The sequence below is a fragment of the Typopeltis vanoorti genome, chromosome 9, assembly GCF_054136105.1.
Source record: "Typopeltis vanoorti isolate ZY-2024b chromosome 9, IOZ_Tvanoo_1.0, whole genome shotgun sequence".
NCBI classification, from domain to species: Eukaryota; Metazoa; Arthropoda; class Arachnida; order Uropygi; family Thelyphonidae; genus Typopeltis; species Typopeltis vanoorti.
In genome coordinates this window covers 135,351,983-135,364,306 of record NC_143557.1, presented here as the reverse complement: position 1 = coordinate 135,364,306, position 12,324 = coordinate 135,351,983, and the positions used below count along the sequence as shown (strand labels likewise).

The following is a 12,324-nucleotide window of genomic DNA, read 5'->3' as shown; positions in this document are numbered from 1 at the left end:
ATTGTACTGCAGACCCTCCATTTCTTCCTCTGCTTGGATACTTCCATGGGCTCTGTTCTACTAAATCGACATCGACATTCCTGCGCTTTACTTTAAGTCTATAAGGAGGAGCATTTATGAAGTGAATCACTATTTCATCCTCTGTTTTTTTTCTTCATTACATTTATGGCTATTCTCTTAGAATAGCATTCCAAGGTCAACAATATCCGGCTATTCAAGAAGTAGGACAGACAACTGCTGCTATCTCATGATCCTAAACCTAACTGGTATACTATTGTCCGAAAACGTACGATGTCTATGATCGATATTTTTATTGAGTTGCTGGGTTAAAAACCCAAGTTTCCGGGAGAAAAAGAAAAACGTTAACTCTAAGGGATAGAAAATGGCCTAGAAAATTCCTATAATCTGAGACTAGAAAGAATCGAACCTATAACAGTCGTAAAACAAGTTTTATAAAGTCATTTCTAACAGCAAAGTTCTAGTTATCTTAAAAATTTTATTTATTAAAAACTTTATATAATACATCTCCTGATTTCATTGTTTCATCTCTCACTTACTAATGGACCCTCTCTTGTCAAACATTTGCTAACAGCACTAGTAAATCAAGCCAGTAGTAATGTTGCCAACTGTGGTTCTATTCAAACTGGACCATTTGCATTACGACCTTCATCTGTCACGTTTTTATGATATTGTCGCCCCCAAGGAAGGTTATAAGCCTATAGTACATTATTACCGTGGGTCGACTAACGATTAGAAAATCGAAGAATCAGCTCTAGAAACTGATCGTGAAGCATGCCTCTGTGATCCAACCTAATCTAAAATTAAATTTTTACCAATGTCATATATTATATTAAAAAGGACGAATTTGACATGCTTACATCTGTATTTCGCTGCTTTAATATTGTGAGGTGGAATCTAACAAGATCAATTACATATTGATCTTGTAATTATGATATTGCTACGGTTGAACCCACTGATAGCGGGTTTTTAACGCGCCAATTGATGAGACCTCAATAAAGGTCGAAAGTAATTTGGGTAGCGACCTTTCCCATAACGCATGACATTAGACGCCACGCTATATAATGGGAGAAAGAACCACGAGATGCGAAGGCAACTGTGCTATATACAAGTAGCAGTCGCAAAAATATTTCAAGTAGAAATTTGTTTGTTAAGTTTGAGTAAAATAAGTGTGAAAACAGGACTATAATTTCTTGTCAAATTTAATCCTTCCCAAACATGTGAAAAACTATTATATAAATCAAGTAGATATTAAATCCAGCATAATTTCAAAGCTGAATGCAGAAACTATAAAAGTTTCGTACGAAATTTGACCACAGAGCTTAAGGGAATACACTCACCGGCATTTACGAGTTGCCTTAGCGCGGACCTTATAGAAAACATGATCGCTTGCCTAAGAGTCCATATATTCGCCTTCTACTGGTCAATTTTGATAAGGTTTCACTCCTCACAGCTGTTTCGAACTGGTTGGTTCTCTTCATAGACCAGGCAGAAACATTAAGGGAGTAAAAACTCTCGTTCAGTACTAAGGAACTCGAAGTGTCGGAAACCTTATGAAAATGGACTAATAGAAGCTAATAGAAGGCGAATATATAGATGTTTGGACAAGTGATCATGTTTTCTATAAGATCCCGCAAGGGCAACTCGTAAATGTCGTATTCCTGTAAGCGCTGTGGTCAAATTTCGTACGAAACTTTCATAGTTTCTGCATTCGCATTGAAATAATGCTGGATTTAATATCCAATTTGATTTATATAATTTTGTATCGCCGAAATGAAGCCTTATGACTGCTTATTTTAATAAAAAAATGTGAAACACTTGCTATAAAGAAGATGTCTCTTGTAGTTCCAATTCATGCTAGAAATTATATAATCTGGGCGTTTTGAAGAATGTGGGTGAATGTTACAGGCATTGTGAGAAAATTTTTAAATGATTTTGGTGAATTTTCGTATTTGTTTCCACTATCTGAATAAGTCGCTTTACTAGGCCTACTTACACCACCGCTGCCGTACATGTTGAACGTAGTCAAACACTTAATTGTGGTGACTTGAGTTTTAGAGTATTTCTATCTTTTGCGAAGATTACTTTGGAGGAAACAATTAACTGAATTTAAACTAAAAATATGGAATCCCAGCAAATTTGTTTGAAATAGACTAATCATCAGCCGAATATGTTAGCAATATCTGCACAGTATTTTCTAGTGAAACTCTAGTGGATGTAACATTTTTGTGTGAAGGCTTTAGCCTAAAGGCTCATAAGATAGTGTTGTCTGCATCAAGTCCGTTCTTTTTTTAATTCATTTCTTGAAAATCCTTATGAACATTCCATTGTAACTTTGACGCATATGGCATTCTGATCTGAAAGTTATAAGCGTTATGTACAATAGAGAAGTTAACGTTTCACAAGCCCAGCTTTCTATTCCTTTAAAAGCTGAGAGCCCAGTAATTAATGATTTAATTGAAGTCACAGGCAAACACTAGAGTGCTTCTGACCTTGTGCAACAGGGGATAATCAAGAGACTTTATGCATTCAGTATTTATTATTAATGTTGAACAACAACAACAACCAAGTAGGGTAGTATTGCCGCAGGTAAGGAGGAACAAGAGAGGGCACTGCAAAATCTCTTCTTAATTTAAGTCAGAGTAATGTTGTGAGCCAGTTGTCGAAGATCAGAGATCCAGTGTCATCAGCATCAGTGAGGATATTAGTAGGGATGCAAGACTGGATGGAAGTGATATTAGGCGAATGTTATCTGTACCAACTTATCCACAAACTCAATGTTATGTTCCTCAATCTAGTGAACGTCATATTTCAGAAGTTCTGATAATTCAGAAGTTCGTTCCATGTATACAGAATACAGCGACAGCTGATATGTCACTACTGTGTGAAAATCCTTAATTTAAGTAGGTGCAATCCTCAGTAGCAGACATAATTCCAATATCCCAAGAGGGCTCATGCCGTGATCCTACGTTTGCTTCAGTCGCTTATCTTTTCCTACTTCTTCTTCTTCTACGCGTTATTCCCGCTTCCTATGCAGGGTCCGCGTGTTACTTAGATGCGACTTCTTGTTAGTACTACTCCCAACCGACCCGTCGCCTGGTCTGCCGCCGGGGAGGGAATATATTTTTGACTGTAGAGGCGTATGTTCACGGGGCCGGTTTGCTTGTTTGCGGGATGAAAAACGCCAGATAAAACTGGCGGAAAAAACCCTACTGACCGCGCCCAAGACCGGCTAACTTGGCTATGCCTGAGGAAGATCCTCAAATTCCTCACGTCAACAACGGGAAACGAACCTGGGACACTCCTTCCCCAGGCATATGGTTGCGAAGCGCAAAGCCACTAGGCTAACCGCGCGGTTTGCTTATCTTTTCCTACTAATGGTGGATTATTCAACACTCAATCTTTCCTCATTTCTAGTGGGAATGTTCGAGCTTTGGTTCCTTGTTCCATGCTATCCGACATCAAACTTGATGCATTGTCATTTGGTGGGAACCCTTCTGTATAACTTGTTGCTTGTTCTTCACATAGCGATCGTAGTTCTAGAATAAAGGATAATACATATGGATGCCTGCTCTTCCTGGTTCTAGTGATTATCAGTTCAATAAGCAGCAATCTCAGTCACAGGTGCCACTAAAGGGCATCTGGAACGAGGTTAATGTTAGAAGGAAGAATCATCGACGCTTCATCGCAAATCGGTTCACTTGTCCATTCTGCTATCCAGGTTAAAGAGTGGTGGTGGTGTGCCAGTTAATTGTTCATCTAGTACTGATTTTCGCACTTTTATTGAAGATCCGGATTCCTCTAAGATTAGCTTGCTATTCTTTTTCCCTCCCTGTAATGTCTGAACTTCAAATCCTGCAAGGGGAGTTGGAGGCGCTCAACAAGGAGGTGGAGAGAATGAAGACTGGAATGAGTGTGATCAACATAGAGAGAGAGAGAGATTAGGACACACTGAAATTACTTTAAGTAACTAGAAAAGAATTTGGTGAATGGGAGAGTAATGAAGAGAATGGAAGCGACAAGAAGGCGAGAGATCGAAAGAACAAAAGGCCGAGAGGAAATGAGAAGATGCCGTGAGAGTGAGGAGTAAGGAAAAGAGAGATGAGGGAAGGTCATGAAACCGAGAGAGAGAGAGAGAGAGAGACGCGAGTGCAGGTGTGAATGAAGTTATGAGTGGCATAATATATGGAGATCCAATGATTCAGGGTATGAACAGTAGAATGCTTGAGGAGTGCTTGTCTGGTGGAACAATAGAGAGAGAGAGAGACTTAAGCGATAAAGAGAGAGCAAGATGTAGAATAGATGATCGTGATGGTGAGCACAAATGACCTGAGAGGTAGTATTAATCGGGTGGCAAGAATTGATTGAGTGATTTTCCCTTTTCAGTCGTTTCCGACCGTAGGTGACTTTGTAAGTGACATTTCCCCAAAGTACTCCTGATGAGATTTTTACAGGGTAGTTCACCATTGCTTTCCAAAACCCCCCAATTTTATTCGGGCTCAGGACCAGCATATGGCTGGGATGTATTCATGACTGCAGTCCATGTGCGTTCAGGGAGCCGGTTTGCCTGTTTGCGGGAGGAAAAACCTCAGATAAACTGGGGAGAAAAACCCTGCTGTCCTAACTTGGCTATGGCTGAGGAAGATCCTTAAGCTCCTCACCTCGTCGAAGGGAATCGAACCTAGGACACTCCTTCCCCAGGCATATAGTTGCAAAGCGCAAAGCTACTAGGCTAACCGCGCAGACAGGCAAAGAATTGAAGAAGAGTATTAGATATCAGGAAGCAGAAAGTGTCAAAGGGAAGATAGTGAGTGTGCTGCCATGTTTTGAACTATGAATGAAGTAGAAGAACGGTAATAATGAATGATAGGATTGCAATAACATGTAGAAAAAGAAGTCTTCAATATTTTGATGTTTGAAGTGTTTTTTTATGGAAAAAAGATATGCAAGTGATGGATTCACCTGAACATGGAAGGTCATAAGCGTTTGAAGAGGTTGCTGTTTTCTGAACAAGTTGAATTACTTGGGAAGAGAAACTAGAATTGAAACGGTTGAGAATAGGAGGGAGAAGTTTATGCAGGGAATGTTTTTCAAATGATCGTAAATTTAAAGTAAATTATTTCACGTAAAAATTACTTCATTCTTCCTTTTAAGTAAAAGGAAGAATGACTGCGAAATATTAACTTTAGTGGATGCTGATGGTAGCGAGGAGACCCAGGGAGATGAAATAGTAGAGTTACTGAGTGACCACTTTCTAAAGTTTATCACAAGTGAGGATATTTGTTTCTTGTATAGCAATAACTGATATGAAAATTGAAGTTAATGCATTAGAGCTGGGTAGCGCAATAAAAAATCAAGCTGATGTAGGGAGCTTGCTAGATGATTTAAATAAGCTGGCTAATGGCAAAAGAAATTGTGAAAAGTGTAAAGTTATGCATTTTGGGATTAAAATGTTACAAATTGGGTACTACATTGATGGAACTGTACTCCAAGAAACTGATTAGACTAGGGACTTGGGAGTGTTGGTGAATAGAGAGTTGAAGTTCAGAGGATATATTCCTAAGGTTTCTGAGGTAGTTTATCCAATTATTTGGTTATAGAAGAACATGCTAACATTCAAAAACAAAGAAAGAATTGATACATCCACATCTGGATTACTGTGCTCAGATCTGGTCTCCTGGTTTTCTTGGGGATTAGGAAGCAGTTGAGAAGATTCAGAGACGAATGACCAAGATGGTGAGTGGCCTGTGGAATATTCCCTATGAGGATAAATTGAGTGTCTGTGGTTTGCAAAAGTTGGTTAATAAGCGAAAACAAGGAAACATGATATTAACATTTAAATTGCTAAAAGGATTTTATAATGGGATTTATGCAGGGGAAATATTATTGAATATTATAAACGACATTGAATATTAGAACATCTTGTATTTAATGAAAACAGAATTTGCTTCAGCGTAAAATTTCAAACTTCATCAATAGGATAACATAACTACATAATCATACAAATCTAAACTAAATCAGAAAATTTACAGAAATGACTTACGTCTAGCTGAAATAGCACAGATGAAAAGGCAGTATGCTAAGTAGAAGGCAAATTGGGACCGAAGTCTATTTGAGTGTGGTTAACAAGGTTAAGTGAGAGTGTGGTTAACAAGGATGTGAAGGCTAGATTTTTTGCTTGGAGGGTTGTGAATGAGTGGAATAGGTTACCACAATCAGTTGTGAGTATAATAATAATAATAATAATAATAATAATAATAATAATAATAATAATAATAATAATAATAACAGCTACAAAATGTCCTAATATTCTCGCATTACCAGTTTATTGCTGTGTGTAATGTGACAAGTTCAAACAGCCAGCCAAGAACTTCAAGTACGCGAGATAATATTTGTTGTCTTGGATGTTCCATACAAAACAACAAGTGTGAATACAATCGGCCCGTTTTGTACTGAATCGTTAATGATATCATCCATGAAATGTATTTCTATAATCGAATGAGTGGCGTCATTTTGTAAGAGTGACATCATTCATTTAGCAATTTTACACTTCAGCTGTTCATTTAATGCTTTACAGTTTACCATAAGAGAAGTAATTGCAAATAATTTAAAGCAACACCTTATAATTATGCGTACAAATGGAAAAGCAAATATATCATGCTTGTGCGCTGTTGTGAAACTTTTTTTTTTTTTACTTCAATCCCATGGCTCAAGGTCCCAGGACTAATAATCGCTAACGCCAGCAACATACGAGTATGAGTTACCTAATACATTTGATATTCCCCTATGCTACACTTTACTGTTTCGATTTTTTTACTTAAAATCGTAGGAGCTTTTTGTTTTTTATATGTCGAATTTATATCGATAAGAATCTGTATTCTTACATTAGTAGATATAAATATATGTAATAAATATAAGAAATATATATATATATATAATTATATGAATCAAGACCTTGCAGATATATATATTCAGCTGGCACGCACACATCCAGGAGACACGCTATATTCACTCTCCTTAACTACAGTGCACTAAACTTTCATCATTCTGTTGAGGGAGGGGCGTGTGGTTTCCGGGTGAACTCGCGTCAGGTGTAGCCTGTTATACCATTTGCTTTGTTCACCAAGGGCGTAAGTTTACCTTTCACTGCAAGAATCGAAAGTAAATTTTTACCGGCAGAATTTCCAAATCATCATTAAGAAAGAACAAGTTTAATAAAAACCTAAGCGGATGATTAATTATGTCGTAATGATATATATTTTCTAGTAAATAAACGCTGCAAGAATATTTCAGCATCGATAACGTTTTAAGACTAACACCTCGCAACTAAAAAATATCACAAATAAGTAGAAGTAAAAATAAAATTTAATACTGTTCTTTTTTAAATTAAACCATATATCACGTAAGTTATTATTTCACCTACTGTAGTAGGAAAGAAGAGTAAAATTTGCATTAATTTTTATGAAAAAAAAACTGTATTATATAATACACTTAAACGTCGGGCAATTAAATGATAAAAATAAAAAATCACAAGACTTCATAGATATTTCCGACACGGTTCAGTGACCACCGTGAGATGGCGCTGCTTGTTGAACTTAATGCTATAAAGGAAATGAACTTGGAAACTCAAAGCAAATGATTACAGTGGAATGTAACCGACATCGACTGTGGAAAATGAAGGTCGATAGGTTCTTATCATAATTTCCTACCATTTTCGGTGGTTCTTATAACAAAAGTAATGAATATTAATAAAAATATAAACTAATTTTTAAACTATTTCTTATTCTTTATTGGAAAATAAATGTTTTTGTGTTGCGAAATATATAATCCCATGTTTCCGAATAATTCCAAATTACAAAACAATTTCTTGATGGATTTCTTCACGAAACTATTTTAAAAATTACTTCTGGATAGCCAAAGATAAACAAATAAAAAATAGTCAAATAATTCTTTATGTCAAAAACCGACCATCATAATAAATCCAAGAGAAACGGAGAAATAAAAATTTCATTAAATAAATTGCCCTAATACTTATTCAGGTACTAAGCCTATATAAATAAACGTTTCAAATTCTTGAGAATAACAATTGGTCAAAGCCTGCTAAAACTGCTGGACTTTCTCATTCCCTATTATGTTATGATTTGCTTGATATTTATTTATTCTTTACAAACTTTTAACTATTGCTTGTGCTTTACATTATTGGGTCTGGGAATCATCGCATTACTAAATGCCTCAGTACCGTCTATGGTCTTGTTTACTGTTTTAGGTTTAAGCGAAAAAACAGTCCATTTGCAGAAAAAGTAAACAGATGATACGTTTACCCTCATTCATTATTCATTCTATATTTAATATAAAAATTGCAGTGGGATAATATTCATGACTCTTAACCTCGTCTTCAAGGAATGTGCTTGAAATGTACGTATGAAAAAAAAAATGTAAATTTTTATTACAGTTCAAATGAATTAAATTATGGACTGGAATCTCCAATTCATGATTATTGATCTTCAAAATTTTTACATTATTGATCCTCATGATTATTGATCTTCAAAATAGTATAAAATTTAAGCTTCGTTATGGTATATAGGTAGCAATGCGAATTTTGTACGGAACAACATTGAATATTAGAACAGCTTTTATTTAATGAAAACAGGATTTGCTTCAGCGTAAAATTTCAAACTTCATCAATAGGATATACATAATCATACAAATCTAAACTAAATCAGAAAATTTACAGAAACGTCATACGTCTAGCTGAAATAGCACAGATGAAAAGGCACTATGCTAAGTAGAAGGCAAATTGGGACCGAAGTCTGTTTGAGTTTTGATTCTGTCCGTATATAGAACACTTTTAGGGTTATAAACAAACCAGAAGTTTGCATTCTCAGCTATTCATAAACAAAAATCATTTGGTATACTATTTTATGTTAGGAATTAGTATTACGTTCTTCAAAGAAAGGATTTCTCCCTACTTATTTTCTAATTTCAGCTCTTGGGATTACTGAGTATGTCCTAAGCAAATTAATATAGAAAAAAATTAATTACACTGGATACAATAAATTCTAGGAACGAGTTTGTACTTCGCACACCTTACAGTTGTCATTAGCTGTAAGGTATGTGAATGTCATCTATTTTAGCCAAGATCCTTTTGCCCAGCATAAGTAAAGGCGCAGGGGAAGACACGTGCAACTTTAATACTTATTCAGAACTTATTTAATACTTAAAACACTAAGAAGACACCAATGTAAAGAAATTCAATCCCTGTAAGCTATGATATTTATTACCTAGGTATATAAATCATCCCCCAAAACAGCAACAAGTCTAATGTAATTAGTTTACTTTATTTTCACCCAATATTAATTATGATAAATCAATTTTTGATATACACACGGACATTTAAGAAGTTTTAGGCATCAAATCAATATTAAATCGCTATTTATTAATACTATCATTCACGCGAACAAGATGTTAACAGGTATTCCAGTAATACGGTGATTAAAAAAAGAAAGAAAAAAACGGGAGTAAGATAAGTCACCATCTTTAATCTCCATACACCTGTTGGATGTGGTGTATCTAACCGTGAGGGTCAAGTTTGCACCATACTCGCCAACTCGACTTGAATAAAAGTTCGAACAATGGCACAATTCTGACTCCATCGATTCGCAAATGCGGCCTCGGAATCCCCATTCAACAGTTACCCGAAGATTATAACGACAAAGTTTGTGAAGAATTTTGAACTTCCAACCGTCAAATAACCGGTATTGCGTGTTCCGTGATACTTGTACGAAGACGATCGTTTACGACTACGATGCTACAGAGACGACGCCCTGTTGCGAACGCTTTACACGTCGACCACCTGACATCCCAGAAACAGGACGTAGACGGGCTCGGCAGGTGACTAAGAGAACAATGACGGCACACGCGAAGGTAATACTTGCTAACCGTGGAGGATTGTTTCACAATGACGGAACGTGTTTTTTGGGGGAAAAAAATAGTTCGAGAAAACTAGAAAAAAATAACTCACCTTAGTCCGTGTTGAAGCCACGCCGGCGTTGGTACCTGCCGCGTCCACACCTAACTGTTTATGCAAGCCACCTTGGTGAACTCAGGCGATTCGCCGCCGTAACACTAACTAGCAGAGTGGGCCGAGACAGCGTCAAAACCCTTAGGCTACCCGCCCTACCGTTGAATGAATTATGGAGAAACGATGACACTGGCAGAATATTGTACTTTCAACCTTTATTCCGTTGCCGCCCTTTCAGCACGAGCTGGAGAAGCAGACTGTCCTGAGAAATAAGTTTTCACCACGTTCGCAGGTACTGTATTGATCTACACCTGAACCATAGCTGCTTTCGGCTGCCGCTTCAATATTTTCAAATAGCAGCGACCCTAGTGGCAAGATGAAGAAGCATCTGGCAGAAGTTCACCTTCGGCTAGACACGAGGAAGATGTTTTATTTTTGTATTTTTCCTTAATGAATTTGTAGACTCGTTAGCAGATTCTTTGACAGATTAAGGTTAGAAGGTTTATGAATTTTTATCTTATTTACCAGTTAGTCAAAAAAATTTCCGTTTCAGAATAATCACATAATCAAAAAACTCATTTCAAAGAACCATGTTTTGGAAGAAAATAATATCCCAGGTAGTTTTTTATTACAGTTTCTCAAAAATAGTAGAAAATCCTAAAATAAACTGCAATTACTTTTTGGCATTTTCCCCATGTTGGTAAAATTCAAATTTACTTTATAACCTCCTTTTATTTAGGCTGCGGGGAAAATAAAATAAGTAAACAACTTTAAAATTATTATTATTATTATTATTACGTGACACCTAAAGGAGTCCAACTACTACTCTACTACACACTTGAATTTAAAAAAAAAATCTTATTTTATTGTTAGGTGAAATTGATAATTACGAGATCTGTTGTAAACTATTCATTTTGAAATATATTTCAAAATGAATATTTAAAAACATTAAAAATAGCCAATAATTACGTAAAAATAATTCGCAGGATTCTCTTAAATTTATTTTCCTACATTTCCTAGAACATAAAATATAGGAAAAACAAATTTAGCACCATTTTCAATTAAACATTTTTAAATCAAAGCTTTTATAAATTGCGTGTTTGGAAATCAGCACATTTTTTCAATTTGAAGCTTGGGGAAATGTTCTGATAACCATTCTCAGGTGAAATCTCAGTCCTGGTTATCATGATGTTTATTTTATTTTTTATTTTATTTTATGAACTAGGTATTGTCCAATTAATAATGTGGATTTTCCAATTAATAATGCGGATTTAAGAAAAAAAAAAAAAAACAGGACTGAATTTAAGTGTATTTTGACAGTTAATTAGTATTATCGCTTAGATAATTCCATGCATAAAATTTAAAGAATAATGTTACTTTTTTGTTACAATCTGGAAACATGCCATAATTTACAATTTCAATCTATTTCAGTTTTATTTTCTATTAGGTAAATATTACTGTTGTGTTGTGAAAAGTTAGTAAGCAGTATTACGTTTTGTTGAATTGTTCAGCGCATATTATAATTAAAACGATTACACCTGCTGTATTTAATTGGCAAACAGTATTGCAGTTACATATTGACGACGTAAATTGTAATTAAGACTATAAAGAACGAAATGATGAGAAAGAATAGAGGGAAAAAAACGAATTACAGAAGAATGACTTACGAGGAAGGAAAGACGCGATAAATTAATAATAATAATAATAATAATAATAATAATAATAATAATAATAATAATAATAATAATTATTATTATTATTATTATTATTATTATTATTATTATTATTATTATTATTATTATTGCAATAAATTAGAAGAGTCCTTATTCTTGAAGCTTTTTTTTCCTTTTCCATTTTAACCTAACTGTAGTATGTATTTTCAAAAATTTCAGAAGCCAATCTTAAGGAAAATCTGTTTGTTAGACCGATCTCAAATTTGGGGAGTATTAAAAGTTGATGATTGTCCAAAGAGTTTCATTAAAATATAATTAGAAGTCTGGAGTTGCTCAGAAACACTGGTAAATGTTTTTGGGGGGATGGGGTTAGGGGGGAATGCTCCACATTATAAACATTATAACATTACAAAATTATAACAACTCGTAACAAATTCCCACAGGCCTGCAGCTGAATTAATACTGAAGATTCTCATCCTTCACCTCTCTCTCTCTCTCTTTTCTGGACTTCTCTGAAATCCTTGGTTGCAGAGAATGGCGTCCAGAGTGAACTGTTAAGATGGTAATGGAGCAGAGAAAATGGAATGTTCTAAAAATGTAGCCCTTATTGGT

At 35.3% G+C, this 12,324-nt stretch overlaps 1 protein-coding gene across 3 annotated transcripts in view; it reads right to left on the bottom strand.

Annotated features, from left to right (window-relative positions):
* Positions 1-10,296, bottom strand: part of LOC150103595 (CD109 antigen-like) — a 716,838-nt gene extending 706,542 nt beyond the window's left edge. For 2 of the 3 annotated variants that reach the window (XM_090397638.1, XM_090397642.1), the window contains exon 1: positions 10,040-10,296. The gene's annotated coding sequence lies outside the window, so the exon portion shown is untranslated. Of the gene's footprint in view, positions 1-6,972; positions 7,093-10,039 lie in introns of those variants that run through there. The other variant, XM_090397639.1, reaches the window with a different exon arrangement.
* Between the last annotated feature and the right edge of the window lie 2,028 nt (positions 10,297-12,324).